Source organism: Rhineura floridana, chromosome 7 (assembly GCF_030035675.1).
Source record: "Rhineura floridana isolate rRhiFlo1 chromosome 7, rRhiFlo1.hap2, whole genome shotgun sequence".
NCBI lineage: Eukaryota > Metazoa > Chordata > Lepidosauria > Squamata > Rhineuridae > Rhineura > Rhineura floridana.
In genome coordinates, this window is record NC_084486.1 from 23,841,022 (window position 1) to 23,858,663 (window position 17,642).

The 17,642-nt window shown below is 41.6% G+C and overlaps 1 long non-coding RNA gene across 2 annotated transcripts in view; it reads left to right on the forward strand.

Moving 5' to 3' along the window:
* Window positions 1–17,154, forward strand: part of LOC133388348 (uncharacterized) — a 112,207-nt gene extending 95,053 nt beyond the window's left edge. For both annotated transcript variants that reach the window (XR_009763752.1, XR_009763751.1), the window contains exon 4: window positions 13,885–17,154. This is a non-coding gene — a long non-coding RNA (uncharacterized LOC133388348). The remainder of the gene's footprint in view (window positions 1–13,884) is intronic.
* Window positions 17,155–17,642: the final 488 nt, after the last annotated feature.

The window sequence follows — 17,642 nt, forward strand, 5'->3', positions numbered from 1 at the left end:
AGGTAGCTTTAAATCTGCAGCGTCTGATTTCAAAGGAATTATGAAAAAGGCTGAATAATATAGCATGAAATCTAAATAGCACACCCATAAATCAGCATACCATTAGCCCCTGTATTTTGGGCTTCATCCAAAAACAAGGGAGAACAAAAGGGAAGCTTGATTTCAACTTTGGTGGAACTTTCCATGAGGCCCCAGTTGCCACGAGAAAATATCAAGGCTAATAGTTCAGCATAGATTTTAATAAAGGATAAGAACCTTATTTAAATAAGAATGCCATCTGATTAGCACAAAAATCAGCCCGTTCTTTGTTCTTAGTCCGATAAATCCCTTATCCTTTTGCAAATCTCTGCCAAGTTTTGCGTGCCTCCATAATGCCTTGAAACCAAGAGCTCTGGATATTAAGCATGAGTTGCATTAAAAAAAATCAGTTTTCTTTCTGTTTAAGTTTTGCTTCCATTATTGTGACCCACGCTACATCAGAATTGTTGTGCTAGCTTAAGTCCTTCTTCTCCAGACAACTGAATTACATACTATGTATCATTCTTTCTTACCTCATTAATAAAACCATTTATTTGTAGGGACTAACGTTACTGGTAGCACCAACTTTTATTTGGATAGCAGAGGTCATAGCATTACTTTTCAGCATTCATCTCAACATGTCATAGAACTACAAAGAAGGATCTCATCTTTGAGAAAAGGCTGCTGGGGAATTTGCCACATTTCCATGGCAAAGTGTTCCAGCAATTAATTATTCTCACTTGAAGGAAGCGAAGGAAGAAGAAAAACCACCACTCGATTATATCTTACACTTTTTCATTTTTGGAGGAAAGGTGAATTTTCATAACTGGATCTTTTTCACAAGGAGACTTTTGTAGATAGCATTTGCTGGAGATCTATGTTAAATCCAGCCTTCCAGGTGGGTTCAGCTGAACTTTCTACCAACTCATCCCTTGCTATAGGCTGGCCAGATGGGGAAAGACCATAGCTCAGCCACAGGTGTATTTTTGTGACAGGATGCCTTGGGATGCAGTCCCGTTACTTTTTTTGGGAGGAAGTCCCTCCCAGCCCCCTCCCAGAGTCCCTCTGTCTCTACAGCCAATCAAGCCACACAATTCCCAATTCTTGAGCTACCATTTAAAAGTTACTGCCTTCTTGCCTTGGGAGATAGGCTTAGAATCCATCAGGATGAGCAGTCACTACAGCCAATAAGCAGTTGGCATGGATCTCCTTGCACACTGATTGGCTCCCACTGTTTGTTGTTGTGAGGAGAAGAGAGTTGTGAAGAGCTGAGAGAATTTCACAGAGAGAGGAGGGTGGACAGCTAAGCCCTGGTATTTATTTTCTTATGATCACTGCAAGCTAAGACTGCCAGCCAGCAGTGAGCTTTAAGGGAGAGACTGGGGCTTGCTTTTAAAAAAAAGTTGTGAAGGGAAGGATGGCCCAGTGGATGGGTTCCTGCATGCTAAGATACTGTTGTCTGCCAGCGACTGCTTCCTTTCATTTGCCCCAGGGAGGAGCTTTTCTGAAGGTGGGGTGTTCAAGTAGCGTGTGTGTGAGAGAGGGGGGATGGTGTGTATTTAGGTGTGCCTACTTACTGAAGGGGGAGTTGCTCAAGTAGTTTGTGTGAGAAACAGAGTGAGAGAGAGAGAGCTTTAGTTCAGTGCTGTTTACTCCTAAGTGAATGTGCCTTGGATTACAGCCTTACAGCTCATTCCTATGCATGCTTACTCAGAAGTAAGTTCCACTGTGTTCAATGGGGCTTACTACCAGGTAAGTGTGTATCTCAATATCAGCCGGAAGAAGATCCTCAGAAAACATGACAATGCAAATGAAATCCCATGCAATTTATCTTTTGCAGGGGGAGGAACTCCACTCTCAAGTGGTAACTAGAAACCTCCTCAGATTGCTACCTTACTTGTTGGGAGCAGAGAGAGAGAGAAAAAATAATCTCAAATGGAGATTACAAGGAGACAGAAGCCACTAGCCAAGTGCAGGGGAGGGGGGAAACAGCAGCTCTTTGGGACCCCAGGAATTCCTAGTGTTCAAACAACTCACCTATCAATCGCAGAGACTGAAAAGTTATTTTTGTTGAATGAAATACAATTTTATTGTATTACCACCCTGGGCTCCTTCAAGAGGAAGGGCAGGATATAAATTAATTAAATAAATAAATAAAATAATCTTAGAAGGTTCTATAATGTGGCTGTGAGGGGGCATGGATCTCATGAAGGGACCCTGCACTTCTAAATTGGCCACTATGCTACTGCTCAGTCACAGAGCACATGAGTTGATTAAAGAACGTCACAGGATCAATCCCTTGCATCTCTAGGCAGAGATGGAGGGAAACCCTTGTCTGAAACCCTGGAGAAGTGCTGCCAATCAGTGAAGACAGTACTGAATGAGATGGAACAATGGTCTGTCTCTGTATAAGGCAACTTCCTACAGAACCACAGAAGGACTGTATCTGTAATAGTTGTACAGAAGAGGAAAATTCAGCATGTGATGGACTAAGAACCACATCAGATGCTAAACTACCCTCCTTTAACACAGCTCATACAAAGATACATTTGGGGCTCATCCACACGGTGATTTAACATGTATCTGGTGCTACTTACATTCCCTTGTAATTTGCATGGTTCACATGATAATGCAGGCAAGCAGAAACTATCACACTGTTTCCCCCTTTAAATCCATATTAATCCAATCCACTGGTAATGCAAAAAGGAAAGGAAGAACCATCTCAGCTGTGCTGAGCTCCTCCTTGTAGGTGCTTTGCTTCAATGTTGTTTTAGTTTTTTTCAATGTTTAGCTCTCTTACGCCCCATTGCCCACTCCCTCTCTCTCTGCCACCCACAAAATCTGCTGCAGCCACTGCCTACTTTGCCTTTCACTCACTTCCCCTCCCAGTCCACCTTTCACTCAGGCTTGGACAATGGAGAAGGGGAGGCGGGGTCTAGTCAGTTTCATTTTTTCTTGTCAGTTGCACACCACAGTGCTCTCCTGGCTTCAGGCTTGAACCAAAGGGAGTAAACATGTAAAATTAGAGGGCGGGGCCACAAGGAAACAGCAACACTAATCCTTCCCAGAGGAATGCCTACTAGTGTGAATGGAAAACAGTGGATTTGAAGCTACCATTAAGAACAAAGTGTGGACCGCAAATCTATCACGATGGTAAAAGCAGCATCTTTAGTACAAAGGTATGCTCCCATGTAGATAAGGCCTTGGTCCCTCTATAGCCCTGCTTTTGGCAAGGATACATAACAATTCTTGCAGATGCATGTGAAGGGGTGTAGCAGAAGCAGACTGCATTTTTGTACATATCTGCAAATAAAAAGGGTTGCATTCTTTTACAAATGTGTCAATAATGATGATGACAAAAGCAGAAAATTGAGAGTGGGAGCCCAAAATATCCCTGGAAAGATCATCATTGTTCTCACCTCTGTGCCTAAAGTGATGAGAGCCCAGGGATGGAAAGATCTGTCAGTTTCAGTTCTCTCAGTTTCTCATTTTTCCAATCTTAAATTTGGTTCTCCATATTTCTGCAGCAAGCAACCACAATTTTTTTTTAAATCCTCATGAAAACTCTCCAGCATTTTAGCACAGTTTAACAAACTCATTTTATATGCAGCTTTCTGTGCAGTTTTGACTAATGTACACATTTTGCAAGCAATTTCCCCCAATAATTTTTTGTATTTTCCCCCATGAATATATCCATTTTTATGCACACTTCCCACTAGCATATGCATTTTAAATTTATTTATTTTGTGTGTGTGTGTTTTTATTGCCTATGATTTTATTGCGAGCTACCCTGAGTGTCCTATTTTAGGGTAGATGGGAGGGATATAAATATTTTAAGTAATAGTTAAATAATTAAATGAGTGTGAATTTTGAAGGATGACCATGTTTCGCTTGACATATTGGTTTGGAAAGTGCAAATTTGTTAGATTCGACTTTAAATGTGAACTGAATTGAATTTATCCCTCATCCCTGTGAGAGCCAGTGTGGTATAGTGGCTAGGATTGGCAAGACTAATTTTACACAGACTCACACACAATGCCAAAATACATTATTTAAAACAGACTGCAGTCAAGAGAATAGAGTAGGTCCCAAAATCGACATCTCATTTGTCACAAAATGCAGGTGCCAGACACACATCTCTGTCGGGAGGGAACTCCATATCTTAGAGGCTGTTACATGGAATGCTCTCTCCCAGCCTATCACCTCCCAAACCTCTGAGGATAGGAGACCTCAGAAGACTCCCTCTGTTGTTCTTCACACTTGAGTGGATCTGTAGCAAAGGAGGCTTTCAGATATTTGGTACCTAAATCATGTAGGGCTTTAAACACTAATGTGAGCACCTTGAATTGGGCCTAGAAAAACACTGGAAACCAGTGCAGCTGTTTTAAGATAGGGGTTATGTGAGTTCTAAATAGAGCTCCAGCTAGTAATTTGGCTGCGGCTCTTTGGACCAGCTGAGGTTTCCGAGTTGTCTCATATTGTGGCAGCGGTGGCTTCATGTGAACCAAGCAAAGCATGTCATGTGTCATGTTATCATCTGAGCTGCACAATATATTATTTCTGCTGGGATGTGTGCAGCTTGGGTTGGATGTGTCTCTGCCTGCTCGCTTGGTCAGAGGCCTTTCCCAACAGCTCAGTCTGTGATGCATTGGGAGAAAGCAGCCAGGCAAAACAGCCGATAAGCCCATGCCAGCACCAAGCAAGCATAACTACTGTAAGGACATTAGGTCGTGATGCTGAGAGCAACCATGGGCCTCAGGAGGAATGGGGTGTGTGTGGTGCTGAGAAGGACTAGCTGGGAGGCTACCACCACTGCCCTCAGCATCTACCACCTAAAGTGGCCACCTCACTGAGCCAAGCAGTAGGGTTGGCTCTATATAGACAAGTCTATATAGTCTATCTAAGAGTATATCCATGAATGTCCACTGAGGCCTTCATTCATTAGACTTCCACAAAGAACAAATTCTCCTCCAGTTTACAGCTGAACACACATATATAATGCCACTGACACAATATACTATTAAAACTTTAGTTTAAAAAACAATTTAAACAACAATAACTAGGCAGCACATGGCCACTGCGTCTTTATAATAAGGAGCAAGTGTGTGAAGTGAGGAGTGAGTACTGAGACTTACTTGTCTGAAACAAAGAACATCAGGTGTATATTTTAGGAAGTGGACAGTTTCTTGAAATATGCAGCAGGTGGTCTGCCTACACAGATCAAATAACCTGAAAGTAAAAGAAAATGTTCCTCAATGCCCTAAAGTCTCAGTAGACATCTACCTGAGGGATTGTTGTCATTCTCCATCTGTTAAAGTCTTGGGTAGTGTTTTATTTTGTTTTTACTGAAAGTAGGGAAGCTGGGGGTGACCTGAGAGATCTACCCTGGGGTCAGTCTGTTGTGTTGTTTTTTACAGCATTTGGGACACTTAATCTTTTGCAAAGTGTTTTGATTCTTGTCTTTTAATACAAGAGGAATCCCCAGTTGCTACCATCATGTCTTACACTGAATCCCTATTAGTGAACATTGCCAGCAACTAGCCAGATTTAATGATTACCATCAATCAATCTCTGCATGTACAAAGAGGACCCTGCACAGATTTCTGCATGGTCTCCTCCCTGAGAAGGTTACTCACCTGATTTCGATTCCTACATGTGTTTCACTTGAACAAGATCTTCCAGATCTACGTCAAATTTTGCTGTAGGTGAAGTTTGGGCATCACCTATTAATGAACAGAGATGTGTCATTCATGGCTGCCATCCAGAACCAGGCAAGCTTCACCCCCCTCTGTAATATGTTTCCCAGCAAGGGGGGGCAGGGAAGGTGAGCTGTCCTTTGTGTAGCTGGTAAGGCCCAGAGCTTCAGCCCATAAAACTGTGGCAAGTAGATGTGTGAAACTTCTTTGAGAAACCTCATTAAGAAAAGTCACATATTATGCTTTTAACTTACCTTGAAATCCTATAGTTATTGTGCCTGAGCAGAATATTCTAAAATCTAGATTCACCTCAAATTGCTTGTTAAGTGATATTTGGTGGCAAATCTAGACAACAACCTCTGATTACCCAATAATCTCACTTTCTGTTCCATGAGCATAAAGTTACCCATGTAAATGAATAAGTGATTGAAATTAATTGACAGATTGTGTTTTCTAAACACCGTCTGTAAAATCCTTGGTCAGCAAGCGTGACTTCTATCAAGCCACCATATAATCTTGATCCTTTTCTTTACGATCATCAGAAAATGTGATTATATAAGGCCCAAGTCATGCGTAAATTCCACGGGAAGCAGTAAGACTTGCATTTCTTTCTTTTACTTAAACAACCTGATGTATTGTTTTTTCATTACAAAATCACTAAAATCAACAAATAAAAGCAATCAACAAATAAAAACAATTAAAACATTAGGATAATAATAAAACATAATTACAGCTACTGCAGCAGCCAGAACCAAACAAAAGGAAGCAATCAAGCAAACAAACCAACCAAATCCTCAATATCAACAGTCAGGAAGTGCCAAAGTAAACAGAACAGCCTTTAGTTGTCTGTGAAAGAGTCCATGCTCACTTGATCTTCATAAGGAGCTCATTGCACAAAATGAGTAACTTTAGAACAGCTGGGGGCAGACTGATTGTTGTGTATATCCCTAAAGTCTCCATAGGAAGTTGCCTTCTACTGAAACCAACCATTAGTCCATTTAGCTCAGTATTGTCAACTCTGATTTGCATTGGCTCTCCAGGATTTCAGACAAGGAGCCTTTCTTAGGCTGACCTGGAGATGTCAGGAACTGAACCTGGGATGTTCTGCATTCAACGCATCTGCTCTACCACTGAACGATGATGCATATGCCTTTTTCTCAGATATTAATAGCAATTAAGTGTGTGCATTTCTTAAGTCTTTGCGCCTGTGACATTTTCTTGCAAAAACTGTAGGTGACCAAAATGGTGCCTCATTTTTCTTTTTGTTCCTACCTCTTGCACTGCAGAATAAAACATGGAGAATAATTTCACTCATTTCCCCCTTTTGAAGTCTTTGAAAGGTGGCGTCTCTTTTGTCCTAGCCTAAAATGTCATCCTTGCAGCATCTTTTAACAGTGATGGCTGAGTTCTTTAGCTTTTCTAGTTGGCAATACGAAATTTGAGTTTTCAGCTCCATAGACCCTCACCTGCCATATGAGGTAGCTGAGTAATTCTCAGTAGTACCTGAATCTAACAACCAATTTTTATTGTCTTGGAATATGGGTCCAATTTTTCCACCTAATTACATTTACTCATATTCCACTTTCCTTTCCAAATATCCATGCTCAGAAACAACTGTGTTATGAGAACTGTAGCTTGAGGAACCTGTGTGCAAGCTTGCTTTCCCCTCTTCCCTCCCATTCTTTTTTCCTTGCATGCCATGTCTTTTTAGATTGTGAGCCTGAGGGCAGGGACATACTGATTTTTTTTAAGATTCTCTGAGAGCCTTTCTTGGCTAAATTGCAGGATATAAATGCTGTAAATAAATAAATAAAGCCAAATAAGGACACTAAAACTTTCTGTTTGTTTTTCTTTCAAATTATTCAGATACTTTGTCTAATGAGGAATCTTTAAACTTCTTTAAAATTTCACTTCATGAAAAAATCAGTGACATCCAAGGGATGTGCAATGATGCCATGAACAATTTCTTTAGTCTTATTGAAATTATTTTGGCTGCCCATATAATGTATTTATTTATTTTCCTAAAGAGAACCTCCCATCCCCCCCTGCAAATGTCACTTTATGCAAAATGCAGAGGCAGTTTTCATACAAGCATTTATTCACTTGACTCTCCCAGTGCCTGTTTCTCAGTCAGTCTTGGTAACCTGAAGATCACTGATGAACGAGAGTTTTTAAATGTGATGTATAACATTTTTAACTATGCTTTACTATATCTTAACAGTGTTTTAGAATTTTTAAAATTGTAATTGTGATTTTGGAAAGTTTTTACCTGTTTTTAGTATGTTTTTCTACTTTTTGTTAAATTGTTTTCAATTTGCCATGCTGGGCTCCTTCAGGAAGAAGGGCAGGATATAAATGCAGTTCACTAATAGCAAAAAATGTGTGGTTTAAGAACGTACCTATAGCCCACAGATATTTCTATCAAACTTTCAAAAGCAGGGAAATTGGGCAGCTGTAGTGAATGCACCAGGGGAGCAGGAGACCTGACGTCCTCTCTGAGATATTGGACTGCCCTACAAATTTGTCAAAATGCAACACCATTTGGGTTGGTATTTCACAGTCCAATCCATTTCCTGTGTAGCTTGGAATAATTTGTTAACATGTGCATCTGAGCATATGGTGAGTGGTGGCAACACCTGGAGGGGAGGAGAAGTACAAGTTTGATCATTTGCATGTTTATTGAGTTCAGTAGGATTTGCTCCTGTGCATGCATGCTTGGGATAGGTAAAACTGACTGGAGGAAAGGGAGGGAGGGCTGGAGTGTGCAAGGGAGGAGGAAGAAGGAAGATAGAAGTGGAGTAGGAAGGGAGAGGAGAGGGGAAGGAGGGAAAATGCAGGTCTGATCATTTGCATTTTTACTGAGTTCAATGGGATTTACTCCTATGCAATCACAGTTAGGAAAGGTAAAGCTGACCATGGGGGGGAGGAGGGGGAGGGGAGAGGAGAGGGAAGGAGAAAGGGAGGGGAGAGGGGAGCAGGGGAAGTGGGAAGGAGAGGACTGGAGGGGGAGGGACAAAGGAAGAGGGAGGGGATGGCAGGTTTGATCAATTGCATTTACACCCATGCAATCATGTTTAAAATAGGTAAAACTGACCATGAGAAGAAGGGGAAGGAGGGGATTGGAAGGGGATAAGGAAGGGGAAGGAGGGGTGAAGGAAGGGTTAGGGAAAGGGCCAGAGGGAGGGGATAGGGGAGGAGAATGGAGGGTGGGGTTGATCATTTGTATACTTTTTGAGTTCAATGGGATTTATTTCTGTGCAATCATGTTTAGGATAGGTAAAACTGACCTGGGGGAGGGGCAGGGAGGGGGAGGAGGGGAGGGGAGGAGATTGGGTGGGCACGAGATTGGGTGGGCACTGGGCAGAGGGAAAGCCCCTTTCCTTTCCAAAAGGAAAACATTGTGAACACTATCATTGCTTTTCAGCATTTCCCCCCTTTTTATTCTACAGCACTTGAGGCTCAGGTAGCCTCGGTGACATGGAGTGCCTTCTATCAACTTTGGTTGGTGGCCCAACTACGTCCCTATCTGGACAGGGATAACCTGGCTTCAGTTGTCCATGCTCTGGTAACCTCCAAATTAGATTACTGCAATGCACTCTACACAGGGCTGCCTTTGAAGATGGTTCGGAAACTGCAGCTTGTGCAAAATGCAGCGGCCAGATTGGTAACAGGGACCAGACGGTCCAAACATATAAAATCAATTCTGGCCTGCTTGCATTGGCTGCCTGTGAGTTTCCGAGCTCAATTCAAGGTGCTGGTTTTGACCTATAAAGCCTTACATGGCTTGGGACCACAATACCTGATGGAACGCCTCTCCCGATACAAACCCACCCGTACACTATGGTCAAGATCAAAGGCCCTCCTCCGGGTGCCTTCTCCAAGGGAAGCTCGGAGGGTGGCAACAAGGGAGAGGGCCTTCTTAGTGGTGCCCCCCAAATTATGGAATGATCTTCTTGACGAGGTGCACCTGGCACCAACAGTGTTATCTTTTTGGCGGCAGGTCAAGACTTTCCTCTTCTCCCAGGCATTTTAGCATGTGTTTTAAATTGTTTTTATATTGTTTTAAATTTTAAAATTGTGTTTTAAATTGTTTTAAAATATGTTTTTAAATTTTAAAATTGTGTTTTAAATTGTTTTTAAAATATGTGTTTTAAATTGTATATTTGTTTTAATGTTTTTGATTGCTGTAAACCGCCCAGACAGCTTCGGCTATGGGGCGGTATACAAGTGCAATAAATAAATCAATAAAATAAATAAATACAGCAGGCACATGTAGTCTTCCACCTAAATTTAAACCAAAGCTGTCACTGGCCACATCCACACGAGACCTTTATTTCACTTTAGACAGTCATGGCTTCTCTCAAAGAATCCTGGGAAGTGTAGTTAGTGAAGGCTGCTGAGAGTTGCTAGGAGACACTTTGTTCCCTTCACACAGCTTTAGTCAGAGCAGCTGACTATTAAACCACTCTGGCCACTGGAGGTCTGTCAGTGGAATAGGAGTCTCCTCTCAGCACCCTTCACAAACTACACTCCCCAGGATTTTTGGGGAAAACCATGACTGTCACTTTCTAAAGTGAAATAAAGGCCTGGTGTGGGTGTGGCCCCCTGATTAGGGAAGGCCAGCAGCTGTGAGTCTGGCTTGTAGAACACTGACAGTTGTTTCTTATTGACCATCCTTATCATTCAGTTCAATGCTAAATTTCTTAAATTAATTAAAAATCAGCCAGGCATTTTTTAAACTTTTAAACAGCAGAAGATGAAGGTCAGAGTATGTGGCAAGGTGAGTAACAGGATTACATGTACTCTGTGAATGGCTGGTTTTTAATGAATTTCAACAGATTGTGAGAACTATGACAAAAAAAGTCCAAAAGGGGTCTGGGTTTTCTCTCTCTCTTTTTACACTTTGAACTCTTGATTCTCTCTGACTGTTTTGTGTATCATCATGAAAATTTAGAGGGTTGTTAAGCAAGCATTTCTGAGTTCAGGACTATAAGTTTTGTAAGGTTTTGTTTTGAAATGAGCGTATGGGAAGCATCAGAGTGGCACAGGGTATTTTCAATTTAACATTGCGGAATGCGAAAAAACTACGCTGGCTATATTATACAACCACTCTCATGGCTGTATAATAAGTAAAATGAATGAATTATATACCTAAGCTCAGCTGCAACCAGCATTAAACTTCAGTAGCAGCAGCAGATGAGGTACAGTGGTGGCGAGTTTGGCATGGTGCAATCACACCAGTAGAGTCAATGTGATGCTCTTGCCAGTGGGTTTGCATCCTGCCAATGTTGCCACTACTGTACTATTTCCCCCTTCATTCCAGTATGCTGCTGTGACTCAGCCAGATGGAGGTCTGGCAAGCAGCGTAAACCCACCATGCCTTACACTGCTGCCTAAGTTCATGGGTTTACTCCCAGGTAACTGGAGATAGGGCTGCAGCCTAATTGAAAAGATTGTAGTTCATGACACCACTGGACTGAAGGCATAATCCTAGATTTGGATTCTTCTAAAAGGTGTGGTTATACAAGGATTTAAAAAAATGGGGAAGGATATCTAAAGCTCTGGTAGAATTTCCCTTTTTCACACCTTGAGTGATGAATGCAAAGGTATATGACAAGGCTGGGGAAAAAATTAAACCCAAGGTCCACTGTCCTTTGTGGTCAACCTTCTGAGGACCACATAGTGGGGGTGGTGGTGGAATGCCAGAGGCAAAAGTGGGTGAAGCAACAGGTGTGACTCTTACCTTTCTATTGTAGGCTACATTCCAGCCACACAAAAGGCAGAGTTTTCTATGTACACTCCCTCCACACCCCCAGTATACCTCTCCATCATCCATTCAGGCAAGCAAGAGGCATTATCACTGTTCAAGCACACTCAATAAAGGTGAGAAGCAGGTTGACCCAGAGCAGGAATAACTTTGCTGCTTTGGCCTTGGGGAAAAGAGGGACAGTTGGATGGTGTGCCCCAGCTTCTGGTTTCATGCAAAAGCTGGAACACTACACTGTATGCATAGCCAAGGAAGAGGCAATTAGGAAGGTGGTTCTACTGAGCCCTATGAGAATTCCCCTTCCACAGGTGCAGCCAATACAGGGACAGGTCTTTCTATAAATAAATATTTAAAATACCCATACGGAAATAATACATGGCCATAATTATTTATTTGCATCCAAATAGTTATTTCAGTGAGCTCATGGGATTCCCAGGTAGGTCAGTACATAGGAACATAGGAAGCTATTTTATACCAAGTCAGACTGTTGGTCCATCTAGTTCACTGATTGGCAGCAACTCCCCATGGTTTCAGAGACAGGGGTCTCTCCCAGCCCTACCTGGAGATGTCTGGAATTGGATCTGGGGCCATCTGCATGCAAAGTAGATGCTCTGACACTGAACTGTGGCCTGTGACAATTTGTAATGTCAAAAGCTAAAGGTTATTTGTAAATTTGGATATAATAAAAACACAGATGGGGTGAAAAGTCACAGGTTTTTTAACTACTAAGCAAGGTATAGAGATACAGAAAGTGAAGCAGTCAATCTTAAATCCCTTCTGTTGTTGGGGAACCCTTCAGAATGACAATGTAATAGGCCCCTGTCAGAGCTTTCGTATGCATCACACCATCCTAGGAATTTGGGTCTACACTCGTTCCAACATGGGACAGTTTTGCAGGGTTTTTTATATGCTTGGATGCTAATAAGTGACACCTGCTGTTCTTGGGTTGTTGTGAAGGTGTTTATGTTTCATAAGGCTTAGACAGCATTTAGTAGATAGAACTCGTGAGAAATAGCTGAGGTCTGTAGCTGAGTAGTGATTTTCCCTTGTTCTGAACAACAGGTGCAGAGCATGAGACGATGAGAGAAGTTGGATGGTCTACATCAGAAGGAGATATTCCCTGGTTGTTTTTACTATTCAGCACAGTTCTCATTGCTGCTGTGGCCATATGATGATAAGGCCTCCTGCTACCTGGCATGGCTTCTCATGCTGAGTGCTGATCTCATAGTTCATAGCCTAGTACTATGAGAACTGCAAGCAAACTGATTTAGCTCCTGAAGGAATGTATTCTATTAATTAGAGCTAATTTTACCACTATAAGCCTCATATAATGGCTTCTAGCAAGCATAGTTAGATTCAAGCTCCTAAATACACCAAACGAGGCATGCTATAGGGCACATTGCATACACAACCAGTCAAAGTATTCTACAAAATAATGAGTATTATAAGCAGGCATTAGTCAATTGTACACTTTCTGGCCCAGAAAAGATCCCTAGGCATGAAAGGAGCAAGTGTGGTGCATCAAACTAAACAATGTTTTTCAGGGATTTATAGCATTACACAGCCCTTCCCCCATACATTCAGGCTCTAATAAGAAATTTATTTTGCCTACTGCTACAGCAAAAGTAGTACTCATTACAAACTGCCATCCAATGCAAATGCTGACGGTGTTGTCTCGTTTTGCAAGGCTAGTCCTGTTAGGAAAAGAAAGCAAAGGATTTTTATTTACTGAGCAGTTTGCTCATATTCATTAATCTTTATATGAACAATGGAGCATCCCCTATGATATTTATATTAAAAAATTATTTGAGCAAATTAAGTGTGGAATTTACCTCCTGATGAAATTAAATTCTTGTTCTTGAAGCATCCCAATGTGTATGGATTTACACCGTGTGATCTTTCACAAAAAATAAGATATTGATTTTCTTTAGAGTAAATCTGTAAAAGGGCATCACACAGGAGAAGCAGAGAAAGAGATGAAATTAATAATGTAAGTTAATCCAACCATGATGCATGGATATTTACAGCAGGACAAAACCAGCCTAGCGCTGCTGCTGCCTCCTACAAAAGGATATAAAGCTCTGAAATTAAATAACACTTTCAGTTAAGAATGAAATGGTAAGTGCCTTTGTCAGTCATAAGAACTGACTGGCCGAGTAGAACCTCTTCATTGAAAAAGAGACTGGATCCAGGAGAGATGTATTTAAATTTGGTCTTGGTTGATTGCAGAAGAAACACAGGGAGGATTGTGTTTAAATTTCGTTTTGGTTGACTGAAGAAGGAATACATACATGAGAAGCATGTCATTTTAAAATATAAGATGCCCTTTTTTCTGATGTGATGAATAGTCTGGTAGTAATTCAGCTCTGAAGGAATGCTTAATCTAGGAATATTTTTTAACAGGGAGAAAACAAACCCTCCGTGTCAGGAAGATTTTCACCAACCCTCCATGACAGGAAGATTTTCACCAGCCTTCTGTATCAGGATGATTTTCACCCAATCTCATGAATTCCATGACCCTCCACCTGTTTTTAAAAAAACAAACAAAAAACAAAATGGAACTTTGGAGGCGGCAGTCTGGCTTGGAAGATTCACATGCTGGGAGGAGTGATTTAAGCTTTTACCCTCCAGCAATTTTTCTTTTGGGAATTAACCTCCCCCAGCTCCTTTGTCCCTCATGGGGGAAAGAATATGGGATCCATCCACTACATTTCAGCTAATGTTCAAGGTCAGTACCTGGCAGCAGAAATGCCTAGTATGATGGGACAGAGCCTTGGAGCTGCCCTCCCAACATTGGCATCACTAAAGCTCACATGGATGAGGTTGGGGTGGGTGGGGGTGAGATCGTGGCTGCACAGTCATACCAGTGGAGTCAACCCACTGGGTCTGCAGCTGCACAACCTCAGCCTAGCTGCTGCCTAATTTCCCTGCCCCATCCTCATCCCCATCCCCATAAACTGTAGTGGCTGTAGTATTAGGAGGGCAACTCCATGACTCTGCCCCAGCACGCTACCTGCAATTACCTGGCACCTTACACCAGCTGTGTGGGACCCAGGGACATGGCAAGGCCCACTGCTGTGCCATGCTCTCCTCATGCCATGCTATCTGGCTACAAGCCTCCATTTTAAACTTTCCACAATTCTCCAGAGTGTGTCTGAGGCATTGTGGGAAACATAACATGCTGGCTTGTGGTCACCTGCTGCCTGCTGCTGATAAATCCACAGACTCCTTTTGGGAGAAAGGCAGGCTACAAATTTAACAATAAATAAAATAAAATAGTCTGTGTGTTTGTGTGTGAGTGAGTGAATGAGAGAGAAACTGATGGAGGAGGTGATCCACAGAAGGCACTTTTACAAGCATGATGTGATAGGAGGTGATAATACTGACCTGTTGTTGTAAGGATGATTGAAGTATGTGAAGCCCTTTGAAACCTCTATTATGCATTATATATGTCATGTCATGTCGTTTATTGATTTATTTAATATGCCACCCTTCCTCCTACTAGGAGCCCAGGGCAGCAAACAAAAACATTAAAAACACTCTAAAACATCTTGAAAACAGAACTTTAAAATATATTAAAACAAAACATCTTTTAAAACATATTTTTAAAAAAACATTAAAAACACCTTAAAAAGCAATTCCGACACAGACTGGGACAAGGTCTCTACTTAAAAGTCTTGTTGAAAGAGGAAGGTCTTCAGTAGGAACTGAAAAGATAACAGAGATGGTGCCTGTCTTATATTAAAGGGGAAGGAATTCCAAAGGATACATGCCACAACACTAAAAGTTCGCTTCCTGTGCGGAACAGACCCCCAGATAAGATGGTATCTTCAGGAGGCCCACACCTGCAGAGCATAGTGATCGAATGGGTATATAAGGGGTAAGATGACCTTTCATGTATCCTGGTCACAAGCCGTATAGGGTTTTGTACACCAAAACCAGAACCTTGAACTTGGCCTAGTAGCTAATGGATACACATAATTAAGTAGTATTATGGATTCCAGTGCAACTTAACCTAATAATATTTATGGATTTAAATGATCTGGGGGCATACAGCTCTTTTTCACCACTGCAACTAAATTGAAAGAACTATATTCATTAAATATGTATATCTTCCACTTGTCTGTCTGCTTCTGGATCTTAAAATATAATATAAAATCAGGCAACTCCCAAAGACTTGGTGAAATAGGAGGTTTTTCACCTGATTTCTAAAGTCTGAAAGGATCCAGCATTTCACAAAAGGGGTGCCATAATTGAAGAGACCTTGCTCCTTGAGAATGCCATCCTTCCTTCAGCCAGAGATGGCACTTGGAGCAAGGCCACAGCAGTGTAAAAAGGTGGGGTTAAATGGCAATGGAATTCAAAACAGAGAGTATATGCAAAATAGTATGCTAATTTAGGAGGACCAAATAATTATGAAAGTCAGGCCTCCCTACTTCCTCATTGAGCCTGAACCTCAGCCGGGCAACTGCTTGAGTTGGAATAGAATTCTAGTAGAACTTATGGATATTTGGCAAAAGTCTAGAAAGGAAATTGGGAGCCTCTCTGGTGCTGAGCATTATTAGACTTTCACTGAGACCTAGCATGCTAATGTACTATGCTTTATTTTCAGTTAAAAATGTCCATGATATAAATAAATAAATATAAATAAACACCATTAAAGAATCTGCAGGTATTCACCACTTTTTAGCCCAAACAAAGCCCTTCCCTCTTCTGTATGGGTGGCAGAAGCACTTGTGCAACTGGCTTTGGAAGGTCCTGGCTAAGATATGTCATGAGGAGTTGTTATGAGGTGTCAAATATTGGGAATTTTTAATCTTTGATTCATCTCAGTGAACCAGAGTTTGAAAAGGCCTGCAACAGCAAAGATTCCTGGGAAACAGCCCCTCTGTGACCTCTGAGTACATATCTTGCAATGCCTGAAGGTATAGACTTCCTGACTCATGGAAATTTGGGATTTGTCACCCAGTAAGAATAGGTGCTCCTTTCAAACAAAGGAAATGTTTATGACAATCTAGGCCATCACGAGGAAACAGAATAGCTCCTTTCAAACTAGGAGGTGTTGTGCATTTCTAAGCCTCTGGAGAAGACAGGATAAACTCCTGTCAAACAGAGAAACTGTTTTACACAAGGATTATGATAATCTTAACCTTGAGGAATCATCAGGAATCTACAGCAGGAGATCACAGCTATTATCTGGGAACTGATCAGGAAATGAGTGGGCTCCCACCTTCCTGATCACATTTACTTTGGGTTTACTTTGGGGTCAGTTTTAATTAAGAAAAAAAGGAAAAGGTATAAAACATGAGGAGTGAGAAGGGGAGTTCAGTTCATCTTCTAGGGGGCTGCAACAACTGCTTTTCTTATCAACGCACACTAGCATCTTTGGGACAATTTCAGAGCTATGGATTTGGGTGAGAACTTTCAGATCTGGTGCTGGTTACAAAGGGTGGAGCTTTTGCTCATTGGGCTAGATATGAAAGTCTCTCTCTCTCAGCTTTAGGCTTGCAGCAACTCTCCAGGAAAGGTATATGCAACTATCTGGGCCTTTTTCTTTCCTTTTTTCTTTCTTTCTGTGTGGGTGAGCTTAATGTGAACATGTTTATAGGGCTAGTCTCTTTGCTTTAGTCTATCCAGTGTTGCTGAATGAATGAATGAATGAATAATAGTTAGAAAACTACTCATTGTTAACTGCAATTGTAAACTGCAATATTTTTCCTTGTTCCTTCTCTTAATAAAACCACTCTTTATTTTACTTGCAGTGTATGTGTTATTGGGTTAAGGGTAAAATTATACATGTTCTGGGGGTGACGTGCGGGTAACTCCAGCAAAAGATCCTGCTGCTCTCTTTTGGGGAATTTGGATTTCTAGTGAGCTCTGCTCATGAGGAAGTTCAAGGTCCCTTCATAACAGAGTGTTCAGACAAACACATTTTATGCACTGTGGGAGGGTTGCCCTTACCAGCTATGCTTCCCAATGGTCCATGCACACTTACCATACTCTCCAACAGCTGCAATTTGGTACATATAAAAAGGGGTCCTTTGTGCATGCCAATGCATAGAGGTCTTCCATCCAATGGGGAATATTAGGCCACTCAGGGCCCCTGCTTGTGTGGAAGAGCTGTCTCTGTGTACGCAAGTATTCACACAGGGCCCATTGTC